At 42.6% G+C, this 19463-nt stretch overlaps 1 protein-coding gene across 1 annotated transcript in view; it reads right to left on the bottom strand.

Annotated features, from left to right (window-relative positions):
• twist3 overlaps positions 1-19463 on the bottom strand; it is a 59387-nt gene that overhangs the window by 6196 nt on the left and 33728 nt on the right. The gene's annotated exons all lie outside the window — the stretch shown is intronic.

Genomic DNA, 19463 nt, shown 5'->3' with positions numbered 1-19463 from the left:
TTCAATATGTTTAAATACAAAAATAAAAAATCTGCCAGTTCTGCTTACTTAGGATTTCTTAACTTAAATTTTTTGAGGCACCTGATTGCCTAATTTTTTTGTTTTGCTAACGTATTTGGGTTTACAGTAAAAATAAATTACCTTTACAACTAAGAATGTGTCCATTTAACTGCAACCAAACCTGCCTTGATTGTGTCCCATCATTATGATTGTTAATTTCATTTCAAAATCTCATAACTAGTGTCCTGCTAAACTTCAAAATGATTTTAGAACCAAATAATATGCTGTATGAAAAGTATGAAATTCAAAAACACCATGAATTGATTTCTGAACAGAGTTGGCTATGGGGCAGCTATAAAACTGAGCTCTAATCAACAGACAAAAGTACAAACAATGGGCCTCATATTTGAGTCGCTCTTATGTCTTAATGTCTTCTATCAGATTAAGAAAACTGACATATCTAATATGTATCCCTGGGGTGCAGCAATGATTTCAAGAGACAGAGAGGGACAGAATGTTCAGTGCAAGACCAAGACATTTCTGATCGCTGACTAACTGACCAAGAAATACAACTGTATCCTATTTGTATTGTCTTACTATTTTTATTTTTGTAGCAATGAAAAACAGAAGAGGAGAAAATCATGCATAATTTTCAAGAGTGATCAGAGGCCAAGCTTTGGCTGAGCTGTGAGTGTGTTAGATCAATGTTGCTGGTCCTTTTAGTACTCCAGCTCCCATATATAACACACCTGATTCAACATTATCAGCTCATTAGCAGAGGCCCCGTGAACCGAAATGAGTGCCAGAGAAGGGAAAAGTACAAAACGTGACAAGTTTTTCACAGTTATAGGCAGCATACAATACTATAAACCTTTGCTCAATGAAAACAAATTACATTTTGAATGAAAAAGTGCATGGGACTAATTTTGGTTTTATTAAAAGTGACAGGAACATGTCCTGCCTTTTCCTCTGTGTCACCAATGCATTACAGAATGTGTTTTATCCGCTAATATCTGTTATGAAAAATGCACACATTTATAGGTGATTTAACATCATAAAACATGCATGTACAGTGACCCATTCCACGCTGCTCCATTTTGTCACAAAGAGTTGGAGCCACTTTTACTGGCATTTTAGCTTGTTTAGATTTGCACCATGGTGGTCCCTGTCAAAATCAGCCTCGGGAGCAAATCTGATCACATGTCCATCCCACACCGCGCACCTGCGTCTGATCAAGACATTTATACACCACAACGTCACCGAAACTCTTTGACAGGAAATAAACAGCTTAGGGGTACCGGAGCTATGGAGAAACTATATGACGGCTGATATAAACAATGGTGCGCTAGAAGAGTTTTGGACAGGAGTGGATTAGAATTGGGTCAGTGATAGTAACACAGGATCCCCTGGTGAAAGTGGTACTGCATGGGTCCACAAGCCTCTTGAGTCCGCCGAGCAGATAGAGGAGCATTAGATACAGATACAGATACAGATACAGATACAGATACAGATACAGATACAATGTTACACACAGACACAAATAATTTCTTCAAAAGGAGTCTGGTTTAAAATGAATTAATTATGTCAACATTGTCGCTATATAATAAAGTAAAATAAGCTGATAATATCACTGTTTTCTCCAGAACGACTGTACAGCCAAATCAAATTTTGTTGCAATATTGTCCTGTTTAACACTGTGAAGCTGCTTTGAAACAATCCTTATTTTTAAAAGCGCTACATAAATAAAGTTGATTGATTGATTAAAATGCATATGTGACACATTTTTCTTTAGATGTTTTTTTGTGTGCATTAAAATGTAATTAAAACATACAGTTGGTTTAATTCCTGTATTACAATTCATTTAAATTCTTTTTAAATTATTAATTTAGAAGAAGAAATGTAGAAAAACAGAGAAAATAAACAAAAAAGAAAGAAAAAGAAAGAAAAGAAACAGAAAGAAGAGACAGAAAGAAATGCAAAAAAAGTGAGGAAAGAAAGAAAGAAAGAAAGAAAGAAAGAAAGAAAGAAAGAAAGAAAGAAAGAAAGAAAGGAAGGAAGAAAGAAAGAAAGAAAGAAAGAAAGAAAGAAAGAAAGAAAGAAAGAAAGAAAGAAAGAAAGAAAGAAAGAAAGAAAGAAAGAAAGAAAGAATCTGTCAAGATCATTAAGTTCTTAAAATGTCAGATAATATGACCTTTTAATAGCAATGTCATGTGGTGCGACTCCCCCACAATTCAAGGAATTCATGTATGAATAATTAATCAAAACATCATACAAAATGCATGTAAATAGACGTGTACCAGTGCACACGCTATAACCCAACACACGACTCGTGTACCAGTGCACATGCTATAACCCAACACACGAGGCATGTAGCAGTGCATACGCTATAACCCAACACACGACGTGTACCAGTGCACACGCTATAACCCAACACATGACGTGTACCAGTGCATACGCTATAACCCAACACATGACGTGTACCAGTGCACACGCTATAACCCAACACATGACGTGTACCAGTGCATACGCTATAACCTAACACACGACTCGTGTACCAGTGCACATGCTATAACCCAACACACGACTTGTGTAAAGTGCACATGCTATAACCCAACACACGACTTGTGTACCAGTGCACATGTTATAACCCAACACACGACATGTACCAGTGCACACGCTATAACCCAACACACGACATGTGTACTAGTGCACACGCTTTAACCCAACACACGATTCGTGTAGCAGTGCATACGCTATAACCCAACACACGACATGTGTACCAGTGCACATGTTATAACCCAACACACGACATGTACCAGTGCACACGCTATAACTCAACACACGACATGTGTATCAGTGCACACGCTATAAGCCAACACACGACTCGTGTACCAGTGCACACGCTATAACCCAACACACAAGTCGTGTATCAGTGCGCATGCTTTAACCCAACACACGACATGTGTACCAGTGCACACGCTATAACCCAACACACGACATGTGTACCAGAGCACATGCTATAACCCAACACACGACTCGTGTACCAGTGCACACGCTATAACCCAACACACGACTCGTGTACCAGTGCACAATGCTATTACCCAACACACGACTCGTGTACCAGTGCACATGCTGTGACCCAACACACGACTCGTGTACCAGTGCACATGCTGTGACCCAACCCACGACTCATGTAACAGTGCACATGCTATAACCCAACACATGACTCATGTACCAGTGCACACGCTATAATCCAACACATAACCTGTGTACCAGTGCACACGCTATAACCCAACACACAACTTGTGTACCAGTGCACGTTATAACCCAACACACGACATGTACCAGTGCACACGCTATAACCCAACACACTACTTGTGTACCAGTGCACACGCTATAACCCAACACACAACATGTGTACCAGTGCACACGCTAAAACCCAAAACAGAGACGTTTAACAGTGCACATGCTATAACCCAACACACGACATGTGTACTAGTGCACACACTATAACCCAACACACGAGGCGTGTATCAGTGCACATGCTATAGCCCAACACACAAAACGTGTATCAGTGCACATGCTATAGCTCAACACACAAGGCATGTATCAGTGCACATGCTATAGCTCAACACACGAGGCGTGTATCAGTGCACATGCTATAGCTCAACACACGAGGCATGTATCAGTGCACACGCTATAACCCAACACACGAGGCGTGTACCAGTGCACATGCTATAACCCAAAACACGAGGTGTGTACCAGTGCACATGCAATAACCCTACACATGACATGTGTACCAGTGCACACGCTATGGCCCAACACACGAGGCATGTACCAGTGCACAAGCTATAATGCTATAACCCAACACACGAGGCGTGTACCAGTGCACATGCTATAACCCAACACACTTGGTGTGTACTAGTGCAAATGCTATAACCTAATACACATGAGGTGTGTACCAGTGCACATGCTATAACCCAACACACAAGGTGTGTACCAGTGCACATGCTATAACCTAATACACATGAGGTGTGTACCAGTGCACATGCTATAACCCAACACACGAGGTGTGTACCAGTGAACATGCTATAACCCAACATACAAGGAGTGTACCACTGCAAACGCTATAACCCAACACACAAGGTGTGTACCAGTGCACATGCTATAACCTAATACACATGAGGTGTGTACCAGTGCACATGCTATAACCCAACACACGAGGTGTGTACCAGTGAACATGCTATAACCCAACATACAAGGAGTGTACCACTGCAAACGCTATAACCCAACACATGACTAGTGTACCAGTGCACATGCTATAACCCAACACAGAGACGTTTTACCAGTGCACATGCTATAACCCAACACACGAGATGTGTACTACTGCACACACTATAACCCAGCACGTGTACCAGTGCACAGGCTATAACCCAACACAAGGTGTGTACTAGTGCACACATTATAACCCAAAACATGGGCATGTACCAGTGCACATGCTATAATCCAACACACAAGACATGTACTTATGAACATGTTATAACCCAACAAGAGACGTGGACCAGTGCACACGCTATAACCCAACACAGAGACGTTTACCAGTGGACATGCTATAACCCAACACACGAGATGTGTACTAGTGCACACACTATAACCCAACAAATGAGGTGTGTATTAGTGCACATGCTATAACCCAACACACAAGACATGTACCAGTGCACATGCTATAACCCAACACACGAGACATGTAACAGTGCACATGCTATAACCCAACACACAAGACATGTACTAATGCACATGCTATAACCAAACACACAAGACATGTACCAGTGCAGGTTATAACCCAACACATTCGACATGTACTAGTGCACACGTTATAACCCAACACGAGATGTGTATCAGTGCACATGCTATAACCCAACACACAAGACGTGTACCAGTGCACATGCTATAACCCAACACACAAGACGTGTACCCGTGCACATTCTATAACCCAACCCACGAGACATGTAACAGTGCACATGCTATAACCCAACACACGAGGCATGTACTAATGCACATGCTATTACCCAACACACAAAACATGTGTACCAGTGCACACGCTATAACCCAACACACAACTTGTGTACCAGTGCACACGCTATAACCCAACACAAAACATGTGTACCAGTGCACACGCTATAACCCAACACACAACATGTGTACCAGTGCACACGCTAAAACCCAAAACAGAGACGTTTAACAGTGCACATGCTATAACCCAACACACGACATATGTACTAGTGCACACACTATAACCCAACACACGAGGCGTGTATCAGTGCACATGCTATAGCCCAACACACGAGGTGTGAACCAGTGCACATGCTATAACCCAACATACAAGGCGTGTACCACTGCAAATGCCATAACCCAACACATGACTAGTGTACCAGTGCACATGCTATAACCCAACACAGAGACGTTTACCAGTGCACATGCTATAACCCAACACACGAGATGTGTACTAGTGCACACACTATAACCCAACACATGAGGTGTGTATTAGTGCACATGCTATAACCAACACACAAGACATGTACCAGTGCACATGCTATAACCCAACACATGAGACATGTAACAGTGCACATACTATAACCCAACACACAAGACATGTACCAGTGCACATGCTATAACCCAACACACAAGGCATGTACTAATGCATATGCTATAACCCAACACACAAGACATGTACCAGTGCACGTTATAACCCAACACATTCAACATGTACTAGTGCACACGTTATAACCCAACACGAAACGTGTATCAGTGCACATGCTGTAACCCAACACACAAGACGTGTATCCATGCACATTCTATAACCCAACACACAAGACATGTACCAGTGCACAAGCTATAACCCAACACACAACGTGTGTACTAGTGCACGTTATAACGCAACACACAAGGTGTGTACCAGTGCACATGCTATAACTCAACACACAAGGCGTGTAACTAGTGCACATGCTATGACGGAACACACAAGGCGTGTAGCAGTGCACATGCTATAACTCAACACACAAGGCTTGAACCAGTGCACATGCTATAACCCAACATGAGACATGTACCAGTGCACAAGCTATAACCCAACACACAAGGCGTGTACTAGTCCACATGCTATAACTCAACACACAAGGCGTGTATTAGTGCACATGCAATAACCCAACAGACAAGACATGTACTAATGAACACGTTATAACCGAACACGAGACGTGTACCAGTGCACATGCTATAACCCAACACACCAGGCAACCCAACAAACAAGATATTTATCAGTGCACATGCTATAACCCAACACACAAGACATGTACCAGTGCATATGCTATAACCCAACACACGAGACATGTAACAGTGCACATGCTATAACCCAACACACAAGGCATGTACTAATGCACATGCTATAACCCAACACACAAGACATGTACCAGTGCACGTTATAACCCAACACACTCGACATGTACTAGTGCACACGTTATAACCCAACACGAGATGTGTATCAGTGCACATGCTATAACCCAACACACAAGACGTGTACCCGTGCACATTCTATAACCCAACACACAAGACATGTACCAGTGCACATGCTATAACATAACACATGAAATATGTAACAGTGCACATGCTATAACCCAACACACGAGGCATGTACTAATGCACATGCTATAACCCAACACACAATATATGTACCAGTGCACATGCTATAACCCAACACACAAGACATGTACCAGTGCACACGCTATAACGCAACACAGAAGGAATGTGCCAGTGCACATGCTATAACCCAACATGAGGCCTGTACCAGTGCACAAGCTATAACCTAACACACGAGGCGTATACTAGTGCACATGCTATAACCCAACACATAAGATGTAAACCAGTGCACACGCTATAACCCAACAGACGAGGCATGTACCAGCGCACATGCTATAACCCAACACACGCCTAGTATATCAGTGCACACGCTATAAACCAACATACACCGTGTGTACCAGTGCAAACGCTATAACCCAACACACGATGTGTACCAGTGCACACGCTATAACCAAACACACAACATGTCTACCAGTTAACACGCTATAACCCAACACACAACATGTGTACCAGTGCACACGCTATAAGCCAACACACGACATGTGTACTAGTGCACACGCTATAACCCAAAACACGACGTGTGTACCAGTGCACATGCTATAACCCAACACACGTGTTTACCAGTGCAAAAGCTATAACCCAACAAACTACATGTGTACCAGTGCACACACTGTAACCCAACACACGAGGCGTGTAGCAGTGCACATGCTATAACCCAACACACGAGGCGTGTAGCAGTGCACATGCTATAACCCAACATGAGACATGTACCAGTGCACAAGCTATAACCCAACACACAAGACGTGCACTAGTGCACACATTATAACCCAAAACATGAGGCATGTACCAGTGCACACGCTATAACCCAACACACAAGACATGTAAGAGTGCACATGCTATAACCAAACACACGAGGCGTGTACCAGTGCACATGCTATAACCCAACACACAAGGCATGTACTAGTGCACACGTTATAATCCAACACGAGACGTGTACCAGTGCACATGCTATAACCCAACACACAAGGCATGTACTAGTGCACAGGTTATAATCCAACACGAGACGTGTACCAGTGCACATGCTATAACCCAACACACAAGACATGTACCAGTGCACACGCTGTAACCCAACATATGACTCGTGTAGCAGTGCATACGCTTTAACCCAACAGAGACGTTTACCAGTGCAGACACTATAACTCAACACACGAGGTGTGTAGCAGTGCACGTTATAACCCAACACACGAGGCATTTTTTGCCATGCACATGCTATAACCCAACATGAGACATGTACCAGTGCACAAGCTATAACCCAACACACAAGATGTGTACTAGTGCACATGCTATAACGCAACACACAAGGTGTGTACCAGTGTACATGCTATAACCCAACACTAAAGGCGTGTAGCAGTGCACATGCTATAACTCAACACACAAGGCGTGAACCAGTGCACATGCTATAACCCAACATGAGACATGTACCAGTGCACAAGCTATAACCCAACACACAAGGCGTGTACTAGTGCACATGCTATAACTCAACACACAAGGCGTGTCCTAGTGCACATGCTATAACGCAACACACAAGGCGTGTAGCAGTGCACATGCTATAACTCAACACACAAGGCGTGAACCAGTGCACATGCTATAACCCAACATGAGACATGTACCAGTGCACAAGCTATAACCCAACACACGCTGTGTACCAGTGCACACGCTATAACCCAACACACGACATGTGTACCAGTGCACACGCTATAACCCAACACACGACGTGTACCAGTGCACACGCTATAACCCAACACACAACATGTGTACTAGTGCACACGCTACAACCCAACACACGACGTGTGAACCAGTGCACATGCTTTAACCCAACACACGACATATGTACCAGTGCACACACTATAACCCAACACACAAGGCATGTACCAGTGCACACGCTATAACCCAACACACGAGGCGTGTACCAGTGCACAGGCTATAACCCAACACATGCGACATGTACCAGTGCACACCCTATAACCCAACACACGAGGCATGTACCAGTGGACAGGCTATAACCCAAAACAAGAGGCATGTACCAGTGCACACGCTATAACCCAACACACGAAGCGTGTACCAGTGCACAGGCTATAACCCAACACATGCGACATGTACCAGTGCACACGCTATAAACCAACACATGAGGCATGTACCAGTGCACATGCTATAACCCAACACACAAGGCATGTACCAGTGCACACGCTATAACCCAACACACGAGGTATGTACCAGTGCACAGGCTATAACCCAACATGAGACATGCACCAGTGCACACGTTATAACCCAACACATGTGAGGTGTGTACCAGTGCACAGGCTATAACCCAACACACGAGGCATGTACCAGTGCACAAGCTATAACCCAACACACGAGGTGTGTACCAGTGCACAGGCTATAACCCAACACATGCGACATGTACCAGTGCACAGGCTATAACCCAACACATGTGAGGTGTGTACCAGTGCACAGGCTATAACCCAACACATGTGACATGTACCAGTGCACACGCTATAACCCAACACACAAGGCATGTACCAGTGGACACGCTATAACCCAACACATGAGGCATGTACCAGTGCACACGCTATAACCCAACACACGAGGCGTGTACCAGTGCACAGGCTATAACCCAACACATGCGACATATACCAGTGCACATGCTATAAACCAACACGAGGCATGTACCAGTGCACAGGCTATAACCCAACACACAAGGCATGTACCAGTGCACACGCTATAACCCACACAAGGTGCATACCAGTGCACAGGCTATAACCCAACACATGCGACATGTACCAGTGCACACGCTATAACCCAACATGAGACATGTACCTGTGCACACGCTAAAACCCAACACATGTGAGGTGTGTACCAGTGCACAGGCTATAACCCAACACATGTGACATGTACCAGTGCACACGCTATAACCCAACACACGAGGCATGTACCAGTGCACACGCTATAACCCAACACACAAGGCGTGTACCAGTACACACGCTATAACCCAACATGAGATGTGTACTAGTGTAGACGCTATAACCCAACTCACAAGGCGTGTACCAGTGCACAAATGCTAAAACCCAACATGAGATGTGTACCAGTGCACATGCTAAAACCCAACATGAGATGTGTACCAGTGCACACGCTATAACCCAACACACGAGGCGTGTACCAGTGCACACACTATAACCCAACACACGAGGCGTGTACCAGTACACACGCTAAAACCCAAAATGAGATGTGTACCAGTGCACACGCTATAACCCAACATGAGATGTGTACCAGTGCACACGCTCAACACACGAGGCGTGTACCAGTGCACACACTAAAACCCAACATGAGATGTGTACCAGTGCACACGCTATAACCCAACACACGAGGCGTGTACCAGTGCACACACTATAACCCAACACACGAGGCGTGTACGAGTACACACGCTAAAACCCAAAATGAGATGTGTACCTGTGCACACGCTATAACCCAACATGAGATGTGTACCAGTGCACACGCTATAACCCAACACACGAGGCGTGTACCAGTGCACACACTAAAACCCAACGTGAGATGTGTACCAGTGTACACGCTATAACCCAACACACGAGGCGTGTACCAGTGCACACACTAAAACCCAACATGAAATGTGTACCAGTGCACACGCTATAACCAAACACACAAGGCGTGTACCAGTGCACATGCTAAAACCCAACATGAGACGTGTACCAGTGCACACGCTAAAACCCAACATGAGACGTGCACCAGTGCACACGCTAAAACCCAACATGAGATGTGTACCAGTACACACGCTAAAACCCAAAATGAGATGTGTACAAGTGCACACGCTATAACCCAACATGAGATGTGTATCAGTGCACACGCTATAACCCAACACACAAGGCGTGTACCAGTGCACACACTAAAACCCAACATGAGATGTGTACCAGTGCACAGGCTATAACCCAACACACGAAGCGTGTACCAGTGCACACACTAAAACCCAACATGAGATGTGTACCAGTGCACACGCTATAACCCAACACACAAGGCGTGTACCAGTGCACACGCTATAACCCAACATGAGATGTGTACCAGTGCACACGCTAAAACCCAACATGAGATGTGTACCAGTGCACACGCTATAACCCAACACACGATGCGTGTACCAGTGCACACGCTAAAACCCAACATGAGACATGTACCAGTGCAAAAGCTAAAACCCAACATGAGATATGTACCAGTGCACACGCTATAACCCAACACACGAGGCGTGTACCAGTGCACACACTAAAACCCAACATGAGATGTGTACCAGTGTACACGCTATAACCCAACACACGAGGCGTGTACCAGTGCACACACTAAAACCCAACATGAGATGTGTACCAGTGCACATGCTATAACCCAACACACAAGGCGTGTACCAGTGCACACGCTAAAACCCAACATGAGACGTGTACCAGTGTACACGCTATAACCCAACACACGAGGCGTGTACCAGTGCACACACTAAAACCCAACATGAGATGTGTACCAGTGTACACGCTATAACCCAACACACGAGGCGTGTACCAGTGCACACACTAAAACCCAACATGAGATGTGTACCAGTGCACATGCTATAACCCAACACACAAGGCGTGTACCAGTGCACACGCTAAAACCCAACATGAGACGTGTACCAGTGTACACGCTATAACCCAACATGAGATGTGTACCAGTGCACACGCTAAAACCCAACATGAGATGTGTACCAATGCACACACTAAAACCCAACACACGAGGCGTGTGCCAGTGCACACACTATAACACAACATGAGATGTGTACCAGTGCACACACTATAACCCAACATGAGACATGTACCAGTGCACACACTATAACCCAACATGAGACATGTACCAGTGCACACACTATAACCCAGCACACAAGGCGTGTACCAGTGCACACGCTATAACCCAGCACACGAGGCGTGTACCAGTGCACACACTATAACCCAACACACGAGGCGTGTACCAGTGCACACACTATAACCAAGCACACGAGGCGTGTACCAGTGCACACACTATAACCCAGCACACGAGACATGTACCAGTGCACACGCTATAACCCAAAACACGAGACATGTTCTCGTGCACACGCTATAACCCAACACATGATGCTGCGAACAGAGGAATATGAAAGTGCGCGCAAGAAAACATGAAAGTGGAGTAAATGCTGGAGAGACGAGTGTGATCTGTGGCAGGTTTGGTTTTCTTAGACCTCTCACCTTGCGTGCTACCACGTCGTTGCCTCAGTAACGTGGAGGAATTTCTGCCGGGGAAAAAAAAACAAAAGGCCCGCTCTCAAAAAAAGAAGAAAAAAAAGCAAAGAGGGAAAAAGCAAAGCACTGGTCAAACAGAACCATATGGGAGAGTGTGGGGCTGGCTTTGATCTTGGCCCACCGCCTGATTGATGCTGCGCATTTCATTTCCTCGTCAAGGCCGTGACATAATGTTTCACTAACACTCGAGAGCTCTCGCTCGCCTCATCCCCGTCCCCTCATGTCTCAAATTCACCCTGCTGCCACCTCACAGATGAACTTTCGGGGACAAAAATGTGCGTGCCTTGCTAAACAACATGTCCGTCAACATAGCAAAACATTCTGGGCTTTGAAACAACCATCAAACGATCTCTAACGCGACGGAAATCTCTGGCCTTAATATCCTCGCCAGGGCAGACAGAGCGTTAGCATGCGCACGCAGATATACACAAACCGGGATGAGTCTGAAGGTGGACATCTGCGAGACGCGCTTGATACGGCTGTGATGACCTCACTGCTGCTAGCATGTGGAAAAAGCTGTGTCAGAGATGAAAGAGCATTACAATCTGTGTTTGTGAGTTTGTTGCTACTACTATGACAATGCAGACATAACAAACGCCTTTGTTAAAATCATCGCTGGTATTAACATAATGGGATCAGATGAAACTTACGAGATACAACGCTTTAAAAAATATCATTTTAGTGCCTTTGGGTGCACCTGCCTTTTTTTTTTTTTGCATTGACCTCATAGCTGTGACTGTTATTTTGCAAATCAAAACTAGAAATGTTTTTGAAGATACTTTGGAATGTGTCCAAGATATCTAAATATGCCATTATGTATTAAGGGCTAGATATACTAACAGTTTGCACAAGCAAAACCCTCTTTTGGTTTTTAAATTTAATGACCAGCAGGGAGAAATTAGAGCTGAAAAGGTGTGGACAGGATTATTTTTGAGGCTGATCTAATTGCATATGCGTTTGTAGGAGTTTCCCTTTCAGAAGTAAAATGTATGGGAGGAGAGTGTTTAAATGAATCACGCAAGATTTACTAAGGTTTGCGCTTGTCAATTTATTGGTGTTTGTGGGATTATTTACAACCCAAATAAAGCACATCTTAGGGTGCGTTCACACTTGTCATGTTTGGTTCGATTAAAACGAACCCTGGTGCGGTTGCTCGGTAAGTGCGGTTCATTTGAACATGCTGTGAACGCTGCCATCCGAACCCTGGTGCGCACCAAACAAGCGGACCGAGACCGCTAAAAAGATGGGTCTCGGTCCGCTTCCAAACGAACTCTGGTGCGGTTCGATTGATATATGAACGCAACACCGACCAAAGACATGTAAACGGACCAAAAACAGGATGTGATGTCACAAGATGTGACGCTACAGGTCAGCTGAAGACGACGCGGAAAGATCGGTGTATCCGAAATGAGTAACGTTTACGTTAGAGGGCAAACGTGGAACAACGAGGAAGTAATTGAGTGCCTCATCAATATTTGGTCTGAGCATGTTTCGAAAATGCTAGAAAAAACACAAAAAGCATACCTGGTTCTTCTCATCTAAGGACGTGTTGCCCATTAGTCGGTACAGACGACAGAACTGCCGTCTCTTTTACAGCAGATTTTCGTTTCTGCATACAATCCTGCTGCTGTTTTGGACGTTTTGAACATTTTATGAGCTCTTCGTGAGTTCTCAGCTGGTAAAAATAAAACCTTATACACGCATAAAATGATGGCGTTTAATCCAGCACACAGCATTGTTTTGAATGTTTGATAAGCAAGCTCCTACGTCATATAAGCCGACCATCATCAGGTTGTGACCCTATCCATATGCCTTTTGTTCGGTAACTTTAGGTTCACTCTCAGTGTGAACGCCAAGCAGACCAGGACTATATGTTTTGTTTTTGTTTTTTGGTCCGGACCAAACGAACCAAACTAACCGAACTACAAGAGTGAACGCACCCTTAAACCAGACGCTAATGGGTAGATTGCACTGGTCATTGTGGTAATGATCCGGCTGCATCTGTGTTCATTAATTTGCGTGTCGTCAGTAGATCACATGCTGAACTGTCCACTCCCATTTGCGCTTTTATGGAATTGCGCTCTCACGCTAATTTCCCGTTTATTAAATCTGGCCCTAAAGGGTCAATTTCCCCCAAAAATGAAAATTATCCCATACTTTTTTTCACCCTCAAGCCATCCTAGGAGGAACCTTTTCATAGTTCTTACAACTATTGGCAGAAGTACCCCGATGTTGGTGTGTTTGCACTGCAGGAACTGGGAACTCCTTTTAGGGAAACTAATACTTTATACCAGGGGTTTTCAAACTTTATGATGCCAAGGACCCGAAAATATATGATAAACCTTTTATGGGACCCCCTTCCTAAAATCCATCTATACTATATGTGACCCTGGGCCACAAAACCTGGGTCATTAGGGTCACTTTTAAAAATAATAAAGATTTATACATATATCTCCATGGAACATAATATTTACTTAATATCCTAATGATTCTTGGTGTATAAGAAAAAAAAAATGTACCCACACAATGTATTGTTGTCTATTGCCACCGTGCCACTTATGACTGCTTTTGTGGTCCAGGGTCACATATTTTTATGTATGAAAAAATATCTTTTTTCTATTTTCTTCTAACCATTTGCTTTGTCTTTTTAGTCCCTGCTATTTTCTGGGGACCCCTTACAACCTTCTGGGGGACAACCTTCCCCGGACCCCAGCTTGAAAACCCCTGCTTAATACTGATTCAGGCTTAGGCATTCTCAGTGCCGTCAAAATAAAAGCCACAACAACAAGCGCAGCTTACGTCACTTCAGAGTTCCTACTTGTGGTGCGAATGCAACCAGGAAAATGTTCCTAGGGGAACTTATATTTCTAAGGATTTGCCCTTGTGGCTAGTTCCTATATCTAAGATCCTAGAAACCCATAATGACTTTCTTCTTTCAGCCAAACAACATCAGAGTTAAATTAAAAAGATATCCTGGCTCTTCCTAGGTTTATGATAGCAGTGAATGGTACCTTCATCCATTCATCATAAAAATAATCCCTAGAGCCTCAGGGGGTTAATAAAGGCCTTCTAAAGCATTTTTGTAAGGAAAAACATCCATATTGATTTCTTTATAAACTATAATGGCTTCTGGTAATGGCAGTGCGTGAGTCTAGTTCTGCGGAAGAGTGACCTCTGACCCGACGCATGTAGGAGTAGCGTAAGCTTAGGTGAGAACAAACCGCTCTTACGGTGCGTTCACATCAGACGCGAATGAAGCGTTAAGCGCGAGTGATTTACATGTTAAGTCAATGCAAAGACGCGAATAGACATTGGCGCCGCAAATGACGCAAATTGAGCATTTGACGCACACATTTTTTAAAAAAATCAAACCAATCAGGAGCCATGGTGAAGTGACGGATGGGAAACCCAGAGGCCAGAGTAATTTAAATATACTACTGTTATTGTGTCACAAAATGTAGTTTTAAGAGTTTTTTAGGTGAGAATGTAGTTGTTTAAAGCTCATATCTGTGGTTTATTTATTAAGAGAGTGCCTATTTGAAAATTTGATCTGGCGTTTTCGGAGTTGTGAGATCCAGGCGATCAGCGAGCGCTCAACGCTCATTAACCCCGGCAAGAGCAGCCTTAACTCAGCTAGTCCTTCTAAAGACTGGCTCTGATGTCTCTGAAGTGGTTAAACATTGGATATAATTTGTCTTGTGTAGAATGAGATTGGGCGATCTTTGGTCTCATTGATCTATAATTTGTTCCCTGCCTAATCGTTAGACTGAGGCAAGTGAAGTTTCATAATATTTCCATTTCACAATGAGAGCCGCCTGGCAGAAGACCCTCCCATGACACTAATTTGCACTAATTTCACGCGCAAATTGATTAAAAATGTTTAAGTGTCCAACTTTGGTTCAAACAAATAAGGCTAGGCAAACAAACTCCTCTGACGATTCTCGCTTTATACTTTTTTGTGGCCTGTGTTTTGTTTTGCTCCATCCTCTGTGCGTCCTCGTTCGTCAATACGTCATGTTTTTGATCACTCTTCCACCAGAACTAGACTCACGTACAGCCGTCACCGGAAGCCGTTTATATATATATATATATATATATAGTTTATAAAGTTATGAATATGGATATCTTTCTTACAAAAACGCAGTGTTAGCTTCAGAAAGGTTTTCTTAACCCCCTGAAGCCATATGGATTACTTTTATGATGGATGAATGCACTTTTTTGGGCTTCAAAAACTAAGCCTTCACTCCCATTATAAAATCTTGGATTAGTCAGGACATTTTCTTAATATAACTCTGATTATGTTTGGCTAAAAGAAGAAAGTCATATACAACTAGGATGTTTTGAGGGTGAGCAAATTGAAGGGATAATTTTTGGGTGAACTATCCCTTTAACTGTGTTGACCACCATTCATCAGAAACGCATTAAACACATCTGATTTCTGTTTTCGTAAGCGGCGAATGAGCAGATGAATGGGCCCTTTATGTTTTCAATTGAAGTTACAAATGCAGGTTTTTCTTACGCAATCCATTCTCACTTCTCTGATGAAGGCGGCCTGTGACACTCTATTGTTCTTCTTCTTCTGACTGACCTTCGCTCACCTCTCTCTCCAGAGCTCTGGGTCACCTCCACACATCTGGGAGCCATTTCCTCCCCGAAGGACTCACTTCCTGTGGGCAGCCGCAGAGGAGGAGGGGAGCTTCTGCCTAACATGGAGGTGTTTCTGCAAGGGGTCATGCTGGGATCAGCGAAAAGGTGAGATTGAGCCAGTTCCAGGTCATGAGAAATCTATGTCTGACCTCTACGGCAAGACAAGAAGGAGGTGTTATTTTTAATGAAAATCCTGTCATTATTGACTCACCTTCATATCCAACACGAAATGAAATAACATTGCTGGTATTTTGTCAGTGGAAAGTTTCTTTTTGTCATGTCTTCAGAACACTATGCATGAACAATCCTAAGTTTAAAGCCTTTTCATTGTTTTGTTTTTTTACTCAAACGCAAGTATCGGACTGCTCTAAACATTAATTCATAGATCCATAAATAATACTATTAAAAAATAAATACTTTCATGAGATGCAATATCCTAACCCTGATTCTGAGCTCATTTACTTATATTCTAAAAACATCTTAATTATTAGAGTTTAAAACATTAAAATGCCAAAGGCATCATAAACTTGATCTTTATTAGCTGACCAAACATCAAACTAAAGCAAAGTCACACGGCACAGACAAACTTTTAAAGATCTAAACAGAACTGTAAATTCTGATGGATATTGCATAAATAGCTTTGGGCTTTTGTTCCGCACACGCGGAATTTCCTTAAATTCGTTTTGAAGCTGCGTCTCCAAAGGACCTTTTAATGTCTGCATGGGCATCTGGTTTCTGCCCGATTCAAGATGGGGTCTCTTCATTCAAGTCTGATGTAAATGCTATTGAACAAAAATAACTGCCAGGCCGGAGGATTCTTCCAATAACCCCATCACACCATATGGCCGATGCTCTTTATCCACATCACTAATGCATCACTGGAATCTTCCAGCAATGAGGATGATGAGCATAACTGTGCCATTAGCAGCCCATATCAACTAGCACAAGCAAAAGAGGATTTATCTACACCAACACTATTAAAAGCCCAATATAAACTATTTTTTAAAGCAAAAAAGATCCCTTTACTTATGGAATAATATTATATATTTGCATATGCATTTTCCAAATCACTTTTGTCTTAACATATGCAACAGAACCATTACTAATATTTAATATCAACCAAAATCTATCGGATCTGATATCCCTGCCAAAAGAACATTCATTTGTAGTCATAAATTATTATTATATTATTATTAATATTGATTATTATATTATTATAACATTATATCAAAGTCATTTTAAGACGAGTCATTTCACTCGGCGGCCATTTTTGAAACACCTCTCAGGCATGCAACTGCAGCTCCTCTCTCTTTGAATGAGGAAACATCAAATTCTCCAAAACTGGTCACCAAGCTTACGATTCAAGTTCAAGTTTGAAATCACCAATGAAATCTGACAACAACTGTCTCATAAATTTTGTTTTGTAAACGCTCAAACCATGACAAAAAAACTGAATTTTTATGCTCATGCGTCTCAGAACACTGCCTGTTTCTATAGCAACCAGAGCTTCTAACAGTAGCTGCAGTGATGCGATGACTTTACTAATCAACAATTGGCTCTTTCATTTAGAAGGCGGGGCTTATTTACCATTCTGGGCGTTGCACTTTCTCCCAATCATAAGTAATCGGAGTGCGCCGAATGTATAAAGAATATATAAAGTATTTGATTATATTAACCCTCCTATATCCTATATGACTTTCTTTCTTTTGGGGAACATAAAACATATTTTGGAAAAAAAAAAAAAATTATAAAAATAATATTTGTTCATGGTCACCAAAACGGTTTGGATACCAACATTCTTCAAAATATCTTCTTTTGAGTTCCACAGAAGAAAGAAAGTACTTTTGTTGGAACATGAGGGTGAATAAACAATGACAGAACTATCCCTTTAAGCACACTTCGCAAACCTCTAATGATCGAGTCTGACATGTAAGACGCCATCAAAAAGGCTAAACTACAAAGAATGAACACAGCATTGTTTCCCTGAATGTTCTGCTGTCTAATGCACCTTTGTTTCAGAATTTTTTTATTACAGCCTAATTAAATTTAAGAGGCGGCACTGTGTGGTAGCTTGTGGGGAAAGGCCCTGCTCTGTCGGGCTCATGTTTGTTCCTGTGGGAGGAGGGGAGCCATAAGTTGATTTAATAGCGTTTCCACTTCAAAGTGGACGTTATTGCTGGGTTAGGGTCCCCTATTACCTGCAGAGCCCACGGATGCTTTAACAAGCACTGAGGAAAGGAAAGGCCTCTTTGAATGTTGGGGCTAAATGAGAATTACAATTCCATCCTTCTTATAACTATGGTTTATACACAAAAACACATGCACATTTGCTTTTTTATATCATAGTGAAGACCTCCTGTTGACTTGAAATTAAGCCAATTATTATAGACTATGCAGTCACTATCCCTAAACATTTGGCAAATGTGAAACAAGATAATACCATATTTAGTCCTCATTTGGTCCACAAAAAACAAAACAAAAAACACGGAGTGGGAACATTTAGACACATAATGAGTCCACATTGAAAAACTAGGATTTTGTTGACTTTAAACCTGAAAATAAACCAAACATGAAATATTTGTGAATTGTTTTGAACAGACGAGCAGATGTTCTTGCTTCCACTAAAGCATAAGATGCTCTTTGGATCATTATCAGCTCACACTGATTTCTTCATGTCTGAAACTCATGTTGTTGTTTTTTTTAAATCAGCTTTACAATATACTTTTAAATTGTTGGTACCACTTTACAATAAGGTCTCACAATATATTAACTAACAATGAGCAATACATTTTTTATACATAAATAAAAAGCAATACATAATGATTT

The sequence above is a fragment of the Pseudorasbora parva genome, chromosome 6 (assembly GCF_024679245.1).
Source record: "Pseudorasbora parva isolate DD20220531a chromosome 6, ASM2467924v1, whole genome shotgun sequence".
Lineage (NCBI taxonomy): Eukaryota > Metazoa > Chordata > Actinopteri > Cypriniformes > Gobionidae > Pseudorasbora > Pseudorasbora parva.
The sequence above is the reverse complement of the archived record's forward strand: the minus strand, read 5'-3'. Positions and strand labels throughout refer to the sequence as shown.